We start from the raw sequence: 22,018 nt of genomic DNA on the forward strand, positions 1-22,018 counted from the left end.
TCATAGCAACTCTTAAATACTACAGCTTAGATGTTGATAGGTTAATTTATTATGCAATCATGGAATGGTAAGCAGAATAGTCGAGAGTAAGGTGATGTTCATTACCGTTTGCCATTTCAATTGTTTCCAATAGCTGTTACAAACATTATGTTCAAATAATTAATTATGTCTGTTGTATTCAAAATTTATATAATACTCTAATAAACATGCAATGAACTTCCAAGACAAAAGAAAATTTGCCTATTTTGTTTTGTATAATTATCATATTTTACTTTAAAGTATTTTTCATTAATAATGTGATTCTTGTAACGTAGGATAATAGTATGTGAATCCTGTTTATGGTGACAAAGACTTGGGTTAATGACCACTATAAAATGATGATAAGATTTCACACAAGTGCTTAAGTGCCTCAACAGTTCTAAATAAGACAGTGGCAAGCCTTTTACGAAACTAAGTGTCTGAAAAAACTAAATCTTACTTTCTGTGAAGCTGCTGGCGTGAAGTATTATTTGCATGGCAATAATTACAAAAATCAAGTCTCATCTTCCAGTCGCAAGCAGTTGTTAGGATGCTTTGCCCAAACAGTACTCTTCCTTTTTAATTCTCTTCAAGCCTTCTTGTTGTTGTTGTGGTCTTCAGTACTGAGACACGTTTGATGGAGCTTTCCGTGCTACTCTATCCTGTGCAAGCTTCTTCATCTCCCAGTACGTACTGCAACCTACATCCTTCTGAATCTGCTTAGTGTATTCATCTCTTGGTCTCCCTCTAGGAGTTTTACCCTCCACGCTGCCCTCCAATACTAAATTGGTGATACCTTGATGCCTCAGAACGTGTTCTACCAACTGATCCCTTCTTCTAGTCAAGTTGTGCCACAAACTCCTCTTCTCCCCAATTCTATTCAATACCTTCTCATTAGTTATGTGATCTACCCATCTAATCTTATAAATCAGTAATTGTACTATGTCCCATGGAAATTACGTTGCCTCTAACAACTACATAGCACTGCTTCATGCATACCCACTACGCTGAAGCCACAAACACACATTTGTGTCCTATTTCATTCACAATTAAGCCATGTTTCATTCTGTTCGTTACTGTCTTTCTACTCCTCATGTGTACTTCACAGAGTTCATTTTATCATTCTGCCATTATAATTCATTCTATATAAAGCTATATCCTTAACATTAACAAAGTGTCTACAAAAGTTAAAAATATTTGTTTTTAAACTTTTATATCAAATTCATTTCACTGTACTTAATTTGACTGTATATAATATAGAAATAAGAAAAAAACCTTTCTTTTATGAAATAGTCTATCATGTATTGACATAATGTGATCTAGTGGCACACACTCACCCACAGTAGTTTTCCTGTATCTTGCAGTACATTATATTCTTAGTGGCTTTGATTGGAGTCTCAGTAGCTCACTCTTTTCCCAGCATGAAGATTGTGGCATTGTGCACTGAGAGCAGTTTCCCACAGATGGAACGAGGTCCCATCGATCTCCCTGCCGCCGTTGGATAAGCAGCTGCCAGCAGCAAGTCGTATACCCCTAACTTACTTATTTGTTGGATAGTTTAATTAATTTCTTTGCGTGTTTTTGGGTACTTGCATTGTTTAATTCATATATTTCGGGCGTATTATAGTATTTGAAGGTTGTAGCATCGCTCCTTAGTACCTGAATAGTGTAAATTCGCGTAGTCGTCTGTCTTCTGTTTTTGTTTTGAACAGCCAGTGTCGGTTGGTCACAGCCAGTGTCCTCCCTGCCGCCGTTGGATAAGCAGCTGGCAGCAGCAAGTCGTATAACCCTAGCTTACTTATTTGTTAGAGAGTTTAATTAATTTCTTTGCGTGTTTTTGGGTACTTGCATTGTTTAATTCATATATTTCGGGAGTATTATAGTATTTGAGAGTTGTAGCATCGCGCTTTAGTGTTTACTTCGTAGATTCTTACTTAAATTGCGTGTGAGTTTCGTATAGGAGGTGTAATTTCGAGTTTTAGTTACTGTAATCGTAAATTCAGGCAGATTGTAGCGCAGTTGTTAGGCATTTGTACAGGTTAGTTGATACATTCTTTGCGTGTTTCGCTTGCATTATCTAGGCACTGACTCTTGTTTCAGTAACTGTTGTTCAACATGGATTAGAATGGACAGGGACTGCGATTGCTGTGTTCGGATGAGGGCTGACTTGGCATCCCTTCGCTCACAGCTGCAATCGGCGCTGACTTCGGTCGCGCAGCTTGAGGCTGTTGCCAATGGGCACCACTGTGGGGAGCCGGACTCGGGTATCACGGGGATGTCAACCTCGTCCCGTCTGTCCCCAGATCGGTCTGCCGCTGTGGTTGCCCCGGTTGCTGCCCGCAGTGGGGCTGAGCCCTCGCCTGTGGTTGATTGGGAGGTCGTTCCAAGGCGTGGCAGGCAGCGAAAGGCGTCCCCGGAGGCTGATAAGAAAGCCTCCCCGGTGCGTCTGACAAACTGGTTTCAGGCACTGTCTCTGGCTGAGCCAGATGCAGCTGCCTGCCCTGTTTCAGAGGATCATTCTCAGCCTTCAAGGTCAGGGCAATTGCAGAGGGTGGGCTTACTGGTAGTTGGGAGCTCCAATGTTAGGCGCGTAATGGGGCCCCTTAGGGATATGGCGGCTAAGGAGGGGAAGAAATCCAGTGTGCACTCCGTGTGCATTCCGGGAGGAGTCATTTCTGATGTGGAAAGGGTCCTTCCGGATGCCATGAAGAGCACAGGGTGCAGCCAGCTGCAGGTGGTGGCACATGTCGGCACTAATGAAGTGTGCCGCTTTGGATCTGAGGAAATTCTCTCTGGATTCCAGCGGCTATCTGATTTGGTGAAGGCTGCCGGTCTTGCTTGCGAGATGAAGGCAGAGCTCACCATCTGCAGCATCGTCGACAGAACCGACTGCGGACCTTTGGTGCAGAGCCGGGTGGAGGGTCTGAATCAGAGGCTCAAACGGTTTTGCGACCGTGTTGGCTGCAGGTTCCTTGACTTGCGCCATAGGGTGGTGGGGTTTCGGGTTCCGCTAAATAGGTCAGGAGTTCACTACACTCAGCTGGCGGCTACACGGGTAGCAGAGGCTGTGTGGCGTGGACTGGGCGGTTTTTTAGGTTAGAAGGCCTCGGAAAAGTATGGGGTAGGCTGCAATGTCAAAGGGTGCATGGCAAATACAGAACGTGCTTGGATCAAGGAACAGTCGGAACTATAGTTGTAAATTGTTGTAGTTGTGCTGTAAAAGTCCCTGAGCTTCAAGCGCTAATAGAAAGCACAGAAGCTGATATCGTTGTAGGTACAGAAAGCTGGCTAAAGCCTGAAATAAGTTCTGCAGAAATTCTTAGGAAGTCTCAGACGGTGTTCAGTAAAGATAGATTAGGCAGAATTGGTGGTGGAGTGTTTGTGTCTGTCAGTAGTGATTTATCTTGTAGTGAAGTCGAAGTAGATACTCTGTGCGAATTGGTATGGGTGGAGGTTATACTTAACAGCCGAATTAAGTTAATAATTGGCTCCTTCTACCGACCCCCAGACTCCGATGATACAGTTGCGGAACAGTTCAGAGAAAGTTTGAGTCTCGTAACAAATAAATACCCCACTCATACGGTTATAGTTGGTGGGGACTTCAACCTTCCCTTGGTATGTTGGCAAAAAAACTTGTTCAAAACCGGTGGTAGGCAGAAAACATTTTCCGAGATTGTCCTAAATGCTTTCTCCGAAAATTATTTCGAGCAGTTAGTCCACGAATCCACGCGAAATGTAAATGGTTGCGAAAACGTACTTGACCACTAAGCCACAAACAATCCAGAGCTGATAGAGAGCATCATGACTGATACAGGGACTAGTGATCACAAGGTCGTTGTAGCTAGGTTCAATACAGTTTCTTCCAAATCCATCAGAAATAAACGCAAAATAATTTTATTTAAAAAGCGGATAAAGTGTCACTAGAAGCCTTCCTACAAGACAATCTCCATTCCTTCCGAACTGACTATGCAAATGTAGACGAGATGTGGCTCAAATTCAAAGATATAGTAGCAACAGCAAATTGAGAGATTCATACCTCATAAATTGGTAAGAGATGGAACGGATGCCCCGTGGTACACAAAAAAAGGTCCGAACGCTGTTGCAGATGCAACGGAAAAAGCATGCGAAGTTCAGAAGAACGCGAAATCCCGAAGATTGGCTAAAATTTACAGACGCGCGAAATTTGGCACGTACTTCGATGCGAGATGCCTTTAATAGGTTCCACAACGAAACATTGTCTCGAAATTTGGTAGAAAATCCGAAGAAATTCTGGTCGTATGTAAAGTACACAAGCGGCAAGACGCAGTCAATACCTTCGCTGCGCAGTGCCGATGGTACTGTTATCGACGACTGTGCCGCTAAAGCGGAGTTATTGAACGCAGTTTTCCGAAATTCCTTCACCAGGGAAGACGAATGGAATATTCCAGAATTTGAAACACGAACATCTGCTAGCATGAGTTTCTTAGAAGAAGATACCTTAGGGGTTGCGAAGCAACTCAAATCGCTTGATACGGGCAAGTCTTCAGGTCCAGATTGTATACCGATTAGGTTCCTTTCAGATTACGCTGATACTATAGCTCCCTACTTAGCACTCATATACAACCGCTCGCTCACCGATAGATCTGTACCTACAGATTGGAAAATTGCGCAGGTCGCACCAGTGTTTAAGAAGGGTAGTAGGAGTAATCCATTTAACTACAGGCCTATATCATTGACGTCGGTTTGCAGTAGGGTTTTGGAACATATACTGTATTCAAACATTATGAATCACCTCGAAGGGAACGATATATTGACACATAAACAGCATGGCTTTAGAAAACATCGTTCTTGTGCAACGCAGCTAGCTCTTTATTCGCACGAAGTAATGCCCGCTATCGACAGGTGATCTCAAGTTGATCCTGTATTTCTAGATTTCCGGAAAGCTTTTGACACCATTCCTCACAAGGGACTTCTAATCAAGCTGCGGTCCTATGGGGTATCGTCTCAGTTGTGCGACTGGATTCGTGATGTCCTGTCAGGAAGGTCGCAGTTCGTAGTAATAGACGGCAAATCATGGAGTAAAACTGAAGTGATATCAGGTGTTCCCCAGGGAAGCGTCCTGGGACCCCTGCTGTTCCTGATCTATATAAATAACCTGAGTGACAATCTGAGCAGTTCTCTTAGGTTGTTCGCAGATGATGCTGTAATTTACCGTCTAGCAAGGTCATCCGAAGACCAGTATCAGTTGCAAAGCGATTTAGAAAAGATTGCTGTATGGTGTGTCAGGTGGCAGTTGACGCTAAATAACGAAAAATGTGAGGTGATCCACATGAGTTCCAAATAAATCCGTTGGAATACGATTACTCGATAAATGGTACAATTCTCAAGGCTGTCAATTCAACTAAGTACTTGGGTGTTAAAATTACGAACAACTTCAGTTGGAAGGACCACATAGATAATATTGTGGGGAAGGCGAGCCAAAGGTTGCGTTTCATTGGCAGGACACTTACAAGATGCAACAAGTCCACTAAAGAGACAGCTTACACTACACTCGTTCGTCCTCTGTTAGAATATTGCTGCGCGGTGTGGGATCCTTATCAGGTGGGATTGACGGAGGACATCGAAAGGGTGCAAAAAATGGCAGCTCATTTTGTATTATCACGTAATAGGGGAGAGAGTGTGGCAGATATGATACGCGAGTTGTGATGGAAGTCATTACAGCAAAGACGTTTTTCGTCACGGCGAGACCTTTTCACGAAATTTCAGTCACGAACTTTCTCTTCCGAATGCGAAAATATTTTGTTGAGCCTAACCTACATAGGTAGGAATGATCATCAAAATAAAATAAGAGAAATCAGAGCTCGAACAGAAAGGTTTAGGTGTTCGTTTTTCTCGCGCGCTGTTCGGGAGTGGAGTAGTAGAGAGATAGTATGATTGTGGTTCGACGCACCCTCTGCCAAGCACTTAAATGTGAATTGCAGAGTAGCCATGTAGATGTAGACAGTGGACTGGTCAAGGTTATTCAAGGTTTACGTTTGGAAAAGGTTCTTACTGAGACTGTGCAGTAATCGCTGCGATTTTCTCGACGCGCGAGACACCTGTAGCTCAAAAACTGGACTCATTTTGTATGCAAACGTCTCAGTACATGTCCCTTGACAGATGCTGCCTACTATTTTAAATTTCGGATTATTTCGAAAGAAACACAAGTGAATATAACAGCCACTGTAGCGAATGGCTAAGTCACTACATCATCGCACTGATGTACTTTCGTGCATTTACTGTTTAGGTTTCGCAGTTGGCTGTAGTTCTACTACAAATAAGTCACGTTTGCTAAGTAAGCAAGAAATTTTGGTAGTTAAAGAGTAAGAAATTGTTCAATAACAATCCTTGAAATTTTTAGAGGAATAATTATATTTTGTGTCATTATTTTAAAACTTGTAAACCATCATAGAACTGAAGCAAATATGAAAAATAAATCTTTAGCCTGGTCCTTTTTTAAATATGTATTACTCTTGAAGATATACCAATTACACATGTGCTAGTAACACTTTAAATAATGGCATAAATGGCTGGCATTGTCGGCTTGCTGTTCTGCTAATTGGCCGATCTTTGAAGTGTTAAGTTTTGTGACAAAAATCCCTGTGAATTTTTACTCTGGAAATTATAAAAAGGGTTCCGTTTCAGATATAAAATATGAGGAAAATGTTCCATAATATACTGCTGCTTTATACAGTCAAGGTACATATAGGTTTTACACTATAAAGAGTCCTTCCTCTGATCGAAAGTGGTTGATTTACTTCTTACCATCTTCATAACTGTACACATCCTCGTTTTAGAAGGGTGTATTTATGTTAATTTAACTGGAATAATTACATTTTGAAAACACATTCATCCAATCTTTACTGAAGATGTGATCACTGATAACTTTTTCAAAAAAACCATGAGTTGACAAAGTACCTGTATTCATTTTGTTCAAACTACCAGTTCCAGAAAAACAACAGACCGTCCTCCGGTATTTATATCCAATGTAAAAAATGTAATAACTAGGAACAATGATCACAAAACAAATATCTGATTAATAGACAAGTACTATATTAACAGGTCGAAGCATAAGCCACATTAAAGTGGCGTCTTCTATTGCATTTCAAAAGCTGGTGTTAGAGATCGTAAAAGTTAATCCAAAGTTGTTCTCTCGATAAATCAATAGTCATACTAAGTGTGTCTCTGGTGTCATCGAAAGACTCCAATTATTATGTGCATTATTTTCACTGATTTAAGACTGTTAGTGATAAATTGGCCAGGTAAGCAGAGAGAGATAATTTAAATTATTTCTGCAGATCGTGGTATATATTTGCTTAGAGTGAGGAGACTTTGACATTTACTGTATACAAATGGAATTTTCCAACTCTACAGCATGAAAATAGTTTTCATGACTGGTTACCTTAAACATACTCTTCAGTAATTAAGTGCTTTGTTTTGTTTCCAGGCAATTCTGAAAAGCAGAGACAAGCTTAGGACATTAAGGACAACATATTTAAAGATTCACGAATATTTTTATGCAAATAAAAACTAAAAATTACATCACGAAATAACAATTGCAGTTCGCCGTCGAATAAGCTGTACTGACATCTTACGTTCACATATCAGCTCGCAGCAAACTCTTTTCTTTAGATTTATGCATGCTCAAAATAGTGTGACATAAAAGTTACTATTGTTAAAAGACAACATGGTTCCATGGAATAATTTTATGTTGTTTCAATGGCTGATACATAAACATTTAAATTCATCTGTTAGCAATAATTATTTTTGATAATGACTTCTGTATGTTGGTAATGAGTGAGAAAACTGTAAAGGCACTGCAACCCCGCACTCACAGCACCAACTGTTTTCTCCATTTTTAAAAGTATTACAATCTTCTGGCCTTTGACGTACTACACATTTAAAAATTTCTTCTGGTGGCAGTTTTTAGAGTGCTGCATGCTTTTTTGACATATAACTCTAAAGTATGCATGAACACCTATAAATGAAGGTAATCTAAATAGACAGATATTAAATGTATTTACAGGATGTGCCTCCAGCAAATAAACCTCATCACCATTCAGCTTAAAGTAGGTTTAGAGTGGGGATGAACAACATAAATCTGTAAGTTGTAAGCTGGGAAGAAATGAGACATCATGAAAAGAGCACTCAATGGACCAGGGAAGAAGAAATGGAAGCCAAGGAAACCATTGGTGACTCAAGAAATACTGGTTTTCATAAAATAACGAAATTGGTTGTGAAATATGAATTTTGATCGATACAGAAAAATCTAAAATCAAGTAACAACTAAGTGTAGCGCAGAAAAAGATAAATGTACGAGATAAATAAGTAGGAAGGCTGAAGAATACGTAGCAAAAGCATACACTGAGGCCCACTGCAGAAGTAGACAACTACAGTTTCAATTTATAACATATAGTAACATAGTTAAGGGTTCAGAAAAGGTAGCATTCTATTTTAATCAGAAAAATCACGAGCGAGATTGAAACAATGTATTGAAGCACTATTTGAAAAAGAAGATGTTACAGGCGATTTATATTACAAACGTACACTCGAAATAGTGGAAAATTAATTCATAGGGCCACAAATTACCAGGTGGAAACTCAACAATTGTCTAAAATATTTGAGAAACAAGAAAGCGTTTGAAGCAGATAAGTTTCCTGCTAAGTTAATAAAGATTGCTAGAGATAAGGCAAAATAACAACTACGTAAATGAGACGTAGCAGAAATGGGGAGAGTGGGAAACTTAACATCAGAATCGAGGATCACGAAGTAGACGAAGTTAAGGAATTCTGCTGCCTAAGTATCAAAGTAGCCCATGAGGGGCGGAGAAGGCGGAGTTAAAAGGCAGATCAGAAGTGACGAAAAACGTCAGTCCTGTGCAAGGGAAGCCTACTAGCGTCAAACGTAGGTCTTGATCTGAAGAAAAAATTTCTAAGGATGAAAATTTTGAGCACAACATTATTTAGTAGTGAAACGTGAACTGTGAAAAAACCGGAAGAGAAGACAATCAAAGCATTTGAGATGTGGTGCTACAGACAGGCATTGGAAATTACGTAGACTGGAAACGAAAGGAATGAGGAGGTTCTCCACAGAACAGGGGAGGAAAGGAATAGATGGAAAATACCGACAAGAAGAAGGGACAGGACGATAGGATATCTGCTGTGCTGTCAGAGAATATCTCCCATGGTACTAGGCGCAGTTGTTGAGGGTAACGACTGCAGAGGAAGACGGATATTGGAAGACATCCAATAGATACACTACTGGCCGTTGGCAGCTTCGTGGTCTAGGGGTAGCGTCTTTGATTCATAATCAAAAACGTCTTCGGTTCTGGGTTCGATCCCCGCCACTGCCTAAATGTTGATACATTATTAGCACTCGCGGCCGAAGACTTCCGGCATAAGAAGTCAGCCTCATTCTGCCAACGGCCTTGTCAAAGAGGGCGGAGGAGCGGATAGAGGTTCAGGGCACTCTCTTGTCCTAGGGGTGGGAAATTGCCCCTAAAGGCGGAAGAATCAGCAATGATCAACGACATGAGGATGCAGAAGGCAATGGAAACCGCTGCATTAAAGACACGTAACGTGTATCCACAGGACATGTGGCCTGTAGTTGAAGAAGTGTCATGATGATCTCTCCATCGGCAAAAGATTCCGGAATAGTCCCCCATTCGGATCTCCGGGAGGGGACTGCCAAGGGGGAGGTTGCCATGAGAAAAAGATTGAATAATCAACGAAAGGATAACGTTCTACGAGTCGGGGCGTGGAATGTCAGAAGCTTGAACGTGATAGGGAAACTAGAAAATCTGAAAAGGGAAATGCAAAGGTTCAATCTAGATGTAGTAGGGGTCAGTGAAGTGAAGTGGAAGGAAGACAAGGATTCTGGTCAGAGGAGTATCGGGTAATATCAACAGCAGCAGAAAATGGTATAACAGGTGTAGGATTCGTTATGAATAGGAAGGTAGGGCAGAGGGTTTGTTAATGTGAACAGTTCAGTGACCGGGTTGTTCTAATCAGAATCGACAGCATTCCAACACCGACAACGATAGTTCAGGTATAGATGCCGACGTCGCAAGCTGAAGATGAACAGATAGAGAAAGTGTATGAGAGTATTGAAAGCAGTATGTAAAGGGGGACGATAATCTAATAGTCATGGGCGACTGAAATGCAGTTGTAGGGGAAGCAGTAGAAGAAAAGGTTACAGGAGAATATGGGCTTGGGACAAGGAATGAAAGAGGAGAAAGACTAATTGAGTTCTGTAACAAGTTTCAGCTAGTAATAGCGAATACCCTGTTCAAGAATCAAAAGAGAAGGAGGTATACTTGGAAAAGGCCGGGAGATACGGGAAGATTTCAATTAGATTACATCGTGGTCAGACAGAGATTGCGCAATCAGATACTGGATTGTAAGGCGTACCCAGGAGCAGATATAGACTCAGATCACAATATAGTTGTGATGAAGAGTAGGCTGAAGTTCAAGACATTAGTCAGGAAGAATCAATACCCTAAGAAGTGGGATACGGAAGTTTTAAGGAATGACGAGATACGTTTGAAGTTCTCTAACGCTATAGATACAGCAATAAGGAATAGCGCAGAAGGCAACACAGTTGAAGAGGAATGGACGTCTCTAAAAAGGGCCATCACAGAAGCAGGGAAGGAAAACATAGGTACAGAGAAGGTAGCTGCAAAGAAACCATGGGTAACAGAAGAAATACTTCAGTTGATTGATGAAAGGAGGAAGTACAAACATGTTCCGGGAAAATCAGGAATACAGAAATACAAGTCGCTGAGGAATGAAATAAATAGGAAGTGCAGGGAAGCTAAGACGAAATGGCTGCAGGAAAAATGTGAAGACATCGAAAAAGATATGATTGTCGGAAGGACAGACTCAGCATACAGGAAAGTCAAACAACCTTTGGTGACATTAAAAGCAACGGTGGTCATATTAAGAGTGCAACGGGAATTCCACTGTTAAATGCAGAGGAGAGAGCAGATAGGTGGAAAGAATACATTGAAAGCCTGTATGAGCGTGACGATTTGTCTGATGTGATAGAAGAAGAAACAGGAGTCGATTTAGATGAGATAGGGGATCCAGTATTAGAATCGGAATTTAAAAGAGCTTTGGAGGACTTACGGTCGAATAAGGCAGAAGGGATAGATAACATTCCATCAAAATTTCTAAAATCATTAGGGTAGTGGCAACAAAACGACTATTCACGTTGGTGTGTAGAATATATGAGTCTGGCGACGTACCATCTGACTTTCGGAAAAGCATCATCCACACAATTCCGAAGACGGCAAGAGCTGACAATTGCGAGAATTATCGCACAATCAGCTTAACAGCTCATTCATCGAAGCTACTTACAAGAATAATATACAGAAGAATGGAAAAGAAAATTGAGAATGCGCTGGGTGACGATCAGTTTGGCTTTAGGAAAAGTAAAGGCACGAGAGATGCAATTCTGACGTAACGGCTAATAATGGAAGCAAGGCTAAAGAAAAATCAAGACACGTTCATAGGATATGTCGACCTGGAAAAAGCATTCGACAATATAAAATGGTGCAAGCTGTTCGAGATTCTGAAAAAAGTAGGGGTAAGCTATAGGGAGAGACGGGTCGTATACAATATGTACAACAACCAAGAGGGAATAACAAGAGTGGACGATCAAGAACGAAGAGCTCGTATTAAGAAGGGAGTAAGACAAGGCTGTAGCCTTTCGCCCCTACTCTTCAATCTGTATATCGAGGAAGCAATGAAGGAAATAAAAGAAAGGGTCAGGAGTGGAGTTAAAATACAAGGTGAAAGGATATCAATGATACGATTCGCTGATGACATTGCTATCCGGAGTAAAAGTGAAGAAGAATTAAATGATCTGCTGAACGGAATGAACAGTCTAATAAGTATACGGTATGGGTTGAGAGTAAATCGGAGAAAGACGAAGGTAATGAGAAGTAGTAGAAATGAGAACAGCGAGAAACTTAACATCAGGATTGATGAAGTTAAGGAATTCTGCTATCTAGGCAGTAAAATAACCAATGATGGACGGAACAAGGAGGACATCAAAAGCAGACTCGCTATGGCAAAAAAGGCATTTCTGGCCAAGAGAAGTCTACTAATATCAAATACCGGCCTTAATTTGAGGAAGAAATTTCTGACGATGTAGTCTGGACTACAGCATTGTATGGTAGTGAAACATGGACTGTGGGAAAACCGGAACAGAAGAGAATCGAAGCATTTGAGATGTGGTACTATAGACGAATGTCGAAAATTAGGTGGACTGATAAGGTAAGGAATGAGGAGGTTCTACGCAGAATCGGAGAGGAAAGGAATATGTGGAAAACACTGATAAGGAGAAGGGACAGGATGATAGGACATCTGCTGAGACATGAGGGAATGACTTCCATGGTACTAGAGGGAGCTGTAGAGGGCGAAAACTGTAGAGGAAGACAGAGATTGGAATACGTGAAGCAAATAATTGAGGACGTAGGTTGCAAGTGCTACACTGAGATGAAGAGGTTGGCACAGGAAACGAATTCGTGGCGGGCCGCATCAAACCAGTCAGTAGACTGACGACCAAACAAATAAACTGGCCATTAAAATTGCTACACCACGAAGACGACGTGCTACGGACGCGAAATTTAGCCGACAGGAAGAAGATGCTGTGATACGCAGATGATCAGCTTTTCAGAGCATTCACAGAAGGCTGGCACCGGTGGCGACACCTACAAAGTGCTGACATGAGGAAAGTTTCCAACCTGCAGGCCCGAGTGGCCGTGCGGTTCTAGGCGCTACAGTCTAGTACCGAGCGACCGCTACGGTCGCAGGTTCAAATCCTGCCTCGGGCTTGGATGTGTGTGATGTCCTTAGGCTAGTTAGGTTTAAGTAGTTCTAAGTTCTAGGCGACTGATGACCACAGAAGTTAAGTAGCACAGTGCTCAGAGTCAAAGTTTCCAACCAAAAAAATGACTGTCAGCACTATGGGACTTAAATTCTGAGGTCATCAGTCCCCTAGAACTTAGAACTACTTAAACCTAACTAACCTAAGGACATCACACACATCCATGCCCGAGGCAGGATTCGAACCTGCGACCATAGCAGTCACGCGGTTCCGGACTGAGCGCCTTAACCGCGAGACCACCACGGCCGGCAAAGTTTCCAACCAATTTCCCATACACAAACAGCAGTTGACCGGCGTTGCCTGGTGAAACGTTGTTGTGATGCCTTGTGTAAGGAGGAGAAATGCGTACCATCAAGTTTCCGACTTTGATAAAGGTCGGATTGTAGCCTATCGCGATTGCGGTTTATCGTATCGGGACATTGCTGCTCGCGTTGGTCGAGATCCAATGACTGTTAGCAGAATATGGAATCGGTGGGTTCAGGAGGGTAATACGGAACGCCGTGCTGGATCCCAACAGCCTCGCTACACGAGCAGTCTAGATGACAGGCATCTTATCCCCATGGCTGTAACTGATCGTGCGGCCACGTCTCGATCCCCAGATGGGACGTTTGCAAGACAACAACCCTCTGCACGAACGGTTCGGCGACGTTTGCAGCAGCATGGACTATCAACTCGGATACCACAAGTGCGGTTGCCCTTGATGCTGCATCACTGGCAGGAGCGCCTGCGATGGTGTACTGAACGACGAATCTGGGTGCAGTAATGGCAAAACGTCATTTTTTCGGTTGAATCCAGGTTCTGTTTACAGCATCATGATGGTCGCATCCATGTTTGGCGACGTCGCGGTGAACGCACATTGGAAGCGTGTACTCGTCATCGCCATACTAGCCTATCACCCGGCGTGATGGTATTGGGTGTCATTGGCTACACGTTTCGGTCACCCGTTGTTCGCATTGAGGGCTCTTTGAACAGTGGACGTTTCACATTTGTGTTCCGACCCGTGGCGCTACCCTTCATTCGATCCCTGCGAAACCCTACATTTCAGCAGGATAATGCACGACCGCATGTTGCAGGTCCTGTACGGGCCTTTCTGGATACAGAAAGGCCCCAGCCAGCACATTCTCCAGATCTCTCACAAATTGAAAACGTCTGGTCAATGGTGGCCGAGCAATTGGCTCGTCACAATACGCCAGTCACTACTCTTGATGAACTGTGGTATCGCGTTGAATCTGATTGGGCAGCTGTACCTGTACACGCCAACCAAGCTCTGTTTGACTCACTGCCCAGGCGTATCAGGGCCGTTATTACGGCCAGAGGTAGTTGTTCTGGGTACTGATTTCTCAGGATCTATGCACCCAAATTGCGTGAAAATGTAATCACATGTCAGTTCTAGCATAATATATTTGTCCAATGAATAGCCGTTTGTCATCTGCATTTCTTCTTGGTGTTGCAATTTTAATGGCCAGTAGTGTCATTGAAGATGTATGTTGCAACTGCTATTCTGAGGTGATAAGGTTGACACAGGAGAGGAAGTCGTAGCGGGCTGCATCAAGTTACGCGTAAGAAAGGAAGTGCCAATGATATTTCAAATTGTGGAACCCGGTACTAATTACCCATATTTCAAAATTTAACTCAAATAAAGATTAAAATCAAAGGTTAACCAACATTCATAAAAGAACAAATTTGAATTCAGGGAAGGATAACTAACCAGGGAATCTACAGTGGCACTACGAATGACATTAGAATGAAAATTTGATATAAACAGGAAAACAGATGGCGCATTCATTGATACAGAGCACCGCTTTTCAAGCCGTGTTCTGCGCAACACTGGTTTTCCACAGGAAGTAAATATTAGCTCCGCATAAACTATGTGTAACATGACACTATTTTCGGCATTTTGACGAAACGAACTTAACGGATGTAAATTTCATAACCGACTGCTGCTGGTACCACAAGAGATCATGTGCACGTGATTGCCAGTGTCGCTGAGCATTTCTTCCAGTTTACATTCTTTACTAAAATAGCTTATACTATGCTGCCGCCAGTAACGTGGTCATTCCCTCTTATTAACAATGTTCGGTAGAAGTTGGAAGTCGCCATTGTTGGAACAACTGCCAGCCTATGCAATCTATTGGGTAATTGACTCACAGTAGGTTCAATATAGCTCATTTCATGATCGTTATGCAATATTTCTGGCTAAGTCAGCCATCATATTAGGCTCCAAGAAGCTGTTCCCAGAGGAGTGGAGATGCAAAACATGTAGATGACGAAATGTGGTGTGAGGTACCCGTGACAGATGTTAGATTCAGTACCATTCCCGTGAGAAAGACCGCCTGCATAATGCTACTGCTCTGTGACTGGCTGCTGTGTTCGGAGCAAGGGCGCCAAAACGTTAAAGTATAGTTGTCATTATTAATTAGAATACTTAGTGGGATGACTTCACTTTTTAATATAAATATCTCTCAACAGCTGACTATCAATCAGACATTTTAGAGTTATTAAAAAACAATTTAAATGAAAAACAAAAGACTGGCGAAATTGCAGACGAAGCACTTCGGAAACGTTCGGGTCACGCCTTATCTGGTATGGCGCGCTAAGTGTTTCGGGCTGTTCGTCACTCTGGATTAGGGAGTCCAGAAGAACAGTCATGTTGTCTGTGGCACGATGTGTTTTCCAGTATTCAGTATTAAAAGATTCACTCCGGTAGTCATGAGGTACAGACACGTGCCACAAATAGCGTAAAGATACATTCTCGTAAACACTGTGTTTGATCATGTACTTCGCTGTATCAGAAGGTGCTGTAGAAGATCATGTGGTCTTCTAGTGTGGCTGTATTGAAATACGCGAGTGGCATCCCAAAGAAGTGATACATTATTTCAGAACAGAACCTCGCTAAAAGTCAGTTTCAGCCTCAAGGTACAGAACCTACGACCTGCGTGCTGTTTTCTGCGCTGGGGACATCACGTTGAAGACAGCAGTTAGTGAACTACAACAGAACCTTAGTACTCCACACAGTGCAGTGGAAACAACTGAGCGCCTCACGTGTACTGCATGCACAGAACAGATGTGCTCAGTGACACGTCACCTGCAGTGATGCAGAGGGGGTGAAGGAGGATGATCGTTATTAACACCAACAATCACTTCATTCTTCGTTTCTAGCCGCAGTTATTACGAAGGCGAAGGCTGCTGTCACTCCACTAGGGGTGGCTCTTCTCTGAGTCGACGGTCGTAGCTGTCGTTGTCGCTGTACCTGGCGCTGGCGAGGCGTTGTTCTTTTTCTCTTTCTCTCTCCTCTTTGCCATCTCTATCCAGCTGAGTTGGTAGTCTGCTCGATATTCTGGGTTGGGATAGTTTTTTAGAGGAGTTGGATGTCTACCAGCCTGCCAGCTGTTGCGGCGAACTCTTTCCTCTGCACTTTCCTCCTCGCCGCCGTCGGCGAGTCTTGTATGCTGGCATTGGTCGTCGGTGCGCCGCCGTTTGTCGGCATCTTCTCGTGTGTGTCGGTTTGCGTCGATCGGTCTCGCGCCGGGCGGTCTTCAGTTCGGAACGCCGCCGCACTGCACGGCTGGGCTTTCGTTTGTACCGTCCTCCTTCCCTCTGCAGCAGGTGGATGTGTGGCTCCCTGGGCATCAGGCACGCGGTCTCCATCTCCGCCATCTCAAAGCGTGCCTCGGCCTCTGTTCGTGCGGCTTCTGTGGCGGCGTGTCGGTCGTCTCCATTGCAGCCTCTTCGCCAGCTGCCATCTGCCACTGCAGCGTCTTCGTCCTCTCGGCGGTCAGGAGGTGACCGCCGCCGGCCGGTCGCGCACTGCTGGAGTCCAGCGACGGTCTCGCGGTTTCGCCGTCGTCTATTTTCTTCTTGGAGCACTCGGGGTTTCCCGAGTTTTCCTGCGTCGTCGTCTTGCCTCTTTCGTTTCTGCTACCGACGAATGCCCTGCATCCGTGCCACCTAGCTGCATGTGCCCCTCCACAGCGGCAGCTCGTCGGCTCCTCTTCAGGGAGCCTCGTTCAGTTCCGGCTGCCGTGGTTGCCAGCGCACCCTGTTGCGACACTGCTTCAGTAAGCGTCCCTCTCGTTGACAGTTGTATCTCTGTAGCTTCGCTGTCGAGTTCCGCTAGGAGAGCCGTCACAGTTACAGAGAAGCCCACGACCTTCTTCAGCTTGCAGACTTACGCTGTGGTCCGCTTCTGTTGGCCCCCAGCCGTGAGCACGGTCAGGACGAAAAGCGGCGGTTCCTTCTCGTCTCGTCGCTACCGCTGGCGCAGCCCCTTGCTGGCTTCTCCTCCTCTCCCTCGGCTCCCTCCGCTGATCCTCGTCGTTCGTCGGAGTGGCGACGATGTGCGGCGCGAGTTTTTCACGTCGCAGTCACACTTCGTTTGTGCTACGAGCAGCCAGCTGTCGTCCAGACTCTTCGCTGGGATTGCCGTGACTTGTTCGAGCTGGTCGACGAACTCCGCCCACTCGTCGGACGTAGACTGCGGGAGTCGGTGCTCCGGTGTAGCAGCAGCCCTCGCTGTTCTCGACGGCGGCAGCGGCGGCAACATTCGCTCCGCCCTCCTGCGTCTCCTCTTCCTCACTGCTGCTCGAGGTTTCTATCGCCAGGAGTTCGCTGACCGGGCTTCCCGGCTCTTTAACCGGACTATTACGTCACATCGGCCCAGTAGCCCGCCTCGCCGCGTCTTCCCAGCTTTCAGGCTGGAAATACCCGGCAGGCAGCCCGTTGAGGCGGATCTCACTCGTGAATCTGTTCTCTTCCCGCTTCAAATGGTTCAAATGGCTCTCGGCACTATGGGACTTAACATCTCAGTCTCCTACAACTTAGAACTACTTAAACCTAAGTAACCTAAGGACATCACACACTTCCGTCCCCGAGACAAGATTCGAACCTGGGACCGTAGCAGTCGCGCGGTTCCGGGGTAAAGCGCCTAGAACCTCTCGGCCACCGCGGCCGCTTCTTCTCGCTTCGCCCGCCCAAAGTGTTAAGCTGGGTTTACACTAGCAAGACGCTTGCAGAAGTTATTGCTGCAAGTTATTGCGAGCCGTTTGCAGCTTTGTTCACACAGCAGCGCAAAAATTAAGCAACATTCTTCTGCAAGATCTTTGCAAAGAAACTTCCGTCAACTACTTGCTGACACTGTTTACATATGCTTTCAGTACCACTAGTGTGTCAGCCGAACTATAAAATGAGAAGCAGGCGGGTGGGATATGCTGCAGCTCTTGTAATTGTAATGAAAAACGTGAAAAAGGAAAATAGAAGTATTTGGGTTTGAGAGTGGGTAATGAGAAGATCGTAGAATGGTGGCTATAATAATCTTTTGCAAGAACTTAGTATCGAGAGCACGGATACTTTTGAAAACTTATGCAGAATGTTCTCAAATCATCTGGAGTGTTTGCTGACGTTAATAGCGGCTGTCATATCAAAACGAGACACAAACTTCCGTACTGATATTTCAGCAAAGGAACGTTTCCTAGTCACTCTACGATTTATAGCTACAGGTGAGCTACGAATAAAATAGTCCTTTTCGTTTATTTATGTGAAACATACAACCAAAACAGTGAATTTTGAAATCTTTTCATTTAGGAGACTCATACGAGTCCCTAATGTACTTATTTCATATTCTCGTCAGCACGATTTCTCTGATCGTACCCGATGTATATAGAGCCATTTTAGACGTCTTCAAAAGGGAAAATTATTTGAAGGTATGTGAAAACACAATAAAATTAAATTCTTATTGAAATAAACTGAATTTTACAGAATAATATGCTTATAAAAATGTTATTTTCCTAATGCTCATAAAATGGAAAGTGACAAGCTAATTAAATAGAACATGTAATAATTACATATCGTCTTTTTCTAGACTAGTAAAATAACAAGCGAGTGGATGCAGGTGGCAAAGGGGTTGCGTCTTCACGTTACGCTAGTTTCTCTATACTTTTTTCACATACGTGTCGAATATCGACGACATTTCATTTAATGCGCTCATCTTCTTCACACCATCCTTAAAGTCCCGGTTATGCACGTTCCATATTTCGGGGTAGCTCTCCACGGCTTCAATGAAATGTTCTGCATCCTGCTTCAGCCATTCCCGTTTCTCCTCCATTTCTGAAATTTGTTTGCTTATAAAACATAAGATGGTTGAATAAAATTAAGTCACCACATTAATTAAAATGTGAAACATGAGTGTTATGCAGACGCCTAACTTACTATAACTTGCGCTTTCTACTTGCAGGAAATAGAAATAAATCCTAAAAGCTGCAAGTTACTTGCAGATACTTCTAGCGTGGTGTTCACACTGGAAACGGAAAGCGTGCAGCAAGTCACTTACCCAATAAATTGCTACTGTCCCAAGTCTACTTGGCTATATGTTTACTATCGCACATCGCGCGACAACTCCCTCCGCGCAAGTAATTTGCTGCAATAACTTGCTACTGTAAACAGAGCATTACGCGCAACGCCGACACGACAATCTTGCAGTCGCTGTTAGAACAGCAACGCGACAATTTTGCTGGCGTCCACGCAACACTTCACGATTGTCGTTCTCGGCCTGTTCCTGCGGCCGGCGCTCCGCAGTACGACCCACACGCCACGTGTGCCGAAGCGGAACTGACTGAGCGGTCGCGGTGCGGCGGTTCTCATGCGAGCCGCGAGGGACGCTACTGGCCGGTGTACTCAGTGGCGAGACGGTGCCGCACTCTCTAGGCGACTGCAGCGCTGCGCCAACACTGCCTTCTATCGTCCATCGAGGTACATTTCTTCCGGCTGGCACTCGACTTCCACGCAGTCCGATGCCAGAATGACCACCGACCCAGTATCGGTATAAACCCGCCAAGGCGATAGCAGCGTCACCTGGCGAGCTATGGCTGCCACTCAGACACGCGCACGGCGCACTTCAGTGTCAATGGACGTGCCGCGCTCGTGTATAATGGGGAAGGTGCGTGATCTGTCTGAGTTTAATCGAGGGCAGATTGTGAGATTTCGGAAACTCGTCGGCGTTCGAGGAGTGCTGTGATGACTATCTTCGACGAGGTGAAACCACGTCCAGACGTTTCGGAGTCGGGCAGGCACCCCTCATTACAGCTGTGATAGGCTGGGCAGACTGGTAAAACAGGACAAGCGCCGAACTGTGGCGGAAATAACAGCACACGTCAGTGCTGGGCAGCCTACAACCTCTGACATCTGTAATGAGGGGTGGCCGACCAACTCCGAAACGTCTGAACGTGCTTTCACCTTTGTTCTGCCACGTGTTGAACGTACCCACCACATACTCCTCTAACACCGACGAGCAGTGCACTGCGGACGATGACCCTCCGCTTCTGAAGACAAACGCACGGGCCAATGTTAACACGACGCTGTGGGCAAAGCCAACGGAAATGCGCGCGCGACCGTCGGCGCTGGACGTTGGCACTGTGGCAGAGCGTTCCGTGGCCTCACGAATCCGGTTACCTTCTTCACCGTGCCGATGAGATGGCGCGAATTCGTCGTTTTTCAGGGGAACAACTCCTTGACACCTGATCTGCGGGACGGAGACAAGCTCGCGGCGGGTCCGTCGTGCTCTGGGGAACATTCACGTGGCCACCCGTGGCTCCAATGGAACTCGCACGAGGCTCCACGACGGCCGAGGAGTACCGTGCACTGATTGCAGACCCCTGTGTCCCTTCGTGACGATCATGTTTCCCGACGGCAGTGGTATTTTTCGACAAGATAATGCGTTATGTCACAAGGTCAGGAGTATGATAGAGTGGTTCGAGGAACATAGTGGCCAATTCCAGTTGTTGTGCTCGGCCACAACTCGCGCGGATGTGACCGAACATGGAGTCACAGCTCATCGCCCAACTCACCAGAATTTAGGGGAAGTAGGTGAGCTGTGTGTGCAGACGTGATGCCACCCCCTCCAGTGACTTACCAAGGCCTCGCTGCTGCCATGCGACGACGCGCTGCAGCTTGTATCCCTGCCAATGGTGGACATACCGGCTATTAGCTAGGTGGCTCATCAGTGTATGCAGATGGCGGTAGTATCGTACGCAAGGTATAAGAGAGCAGTGCATTGGCGGATCTGTCATTTGTACTCAGGCGATTCGTGTGAAAAGCTTTCCGACAAGATTATGTTCGCACAACAGGAATTAACGTACTTTCAGCGCGGAATGGTAGTTTGAGTTAGTAGTAGGGTACATTCCATTTTGGAAATCGTTAAGGAATTCGATATTCCGCGAACCACAGTGGCAAGAATGTGCGGAGACTAAAACGTTTCAGCCATTACCTCTCACCACTGACAATGCAATGGCCAGCGACTTTCACTTTCCGACCGAGGGCAGCAGCGTTCACGTAGATCTGTCAGTACCAACCGACAAGCAATAATGCGTGAAATAACTACAGAAATCAATGTGGGACATACGACGAACTTACCCTCCAGGACACTGCGGCGAAATTTGGCGTAAATGGTCTGTGGCAGCAGACGACGGACGCGAGTGCCTCTGCTAACAGCACGATGTTGCCTGCACCGCCTCTCCAGGGCTCGTGACCGTATCGGTTCGACCCTAGACGACTGGGAAAGCGTCGCCTGGTCAGATTCTAAACATTCATGGTGGCGTCTGTTTGTTCTATATCGTGTCTCCCTACCACTTTCGCGCAACGACGCTCTGAGCGTGTTTTTTAGGGAATTAACTAGTTTGAACCTGGGACCTGTTGCTGGTAAGGAGACGCCAGACCACACATGACATGTAGAATTCAGAAGAGTTCAGTGAGACTAGCGATAATATAACCAAATACTAAATGATCTCAGCGTCAGCTCCTCTGCACTCCCTGTAAAAGAATCTTAATACTAACTAAATTTTGTGGAAAGGGTTCAAGGCTTTCCTATTTTTAGTTAGCTGGTAAAATAACGTCGAAAAAGCAGTTAAGTTTACCATTGGAAATTTTATTCCACTCACAAAACATCGTTTATAAATTGCACTATTGATAAAAGGAAATGTTTTAATACAGGATGGTAAAAACCAACTGCGTTCAACAAAAATGTGAACGAATATTCCCTGAATGGGTTTCCAAGTTCTACAATCGATCGAAGGATGACTTATGCCATATCACATCTATAACC

General features: G+C 44.6%; 1 protein-coding gene across 2 annotated transcripts in view; it reads left to right on the plus strand.

The window, feature by feature from the left end:
• Positions 1 to 7,598, plus strand: part of LOC126285013 (uncharacterized) — an 84,126-nt gene extending 76,528 nt beyond the window's left edge. For both annotated transcript variants that reach the window (XR_007551595.1, XR_007551598.1), the window contains exon 9: positions 7,484 to 7,598. The gene's annotated coding sequence lies outside the window, so the exon portion shown is untranslated. The remainder of the gene's footprint in view (positions 1 to 7,483) is intronic.
• The last annotated feature ends 14,420 nt before the right edge of the window (positions 7,599 to 22,018 follow it).

This window comes from Schistocerca gregaria, chromosome 8, assembly GCF_023897955.1.
Source record: "Schistocerca gregaria isolate iqSchGreg1 chromosome 8, iqSchGreg1.2, whole genome shotgun sequence".
Lineage (NCBI taxonomy): Eukaryota > Metazoa > Arthropoda > Insecta > Orthoptera > Acrididae > Schistocerca > Schistocerca gregaria.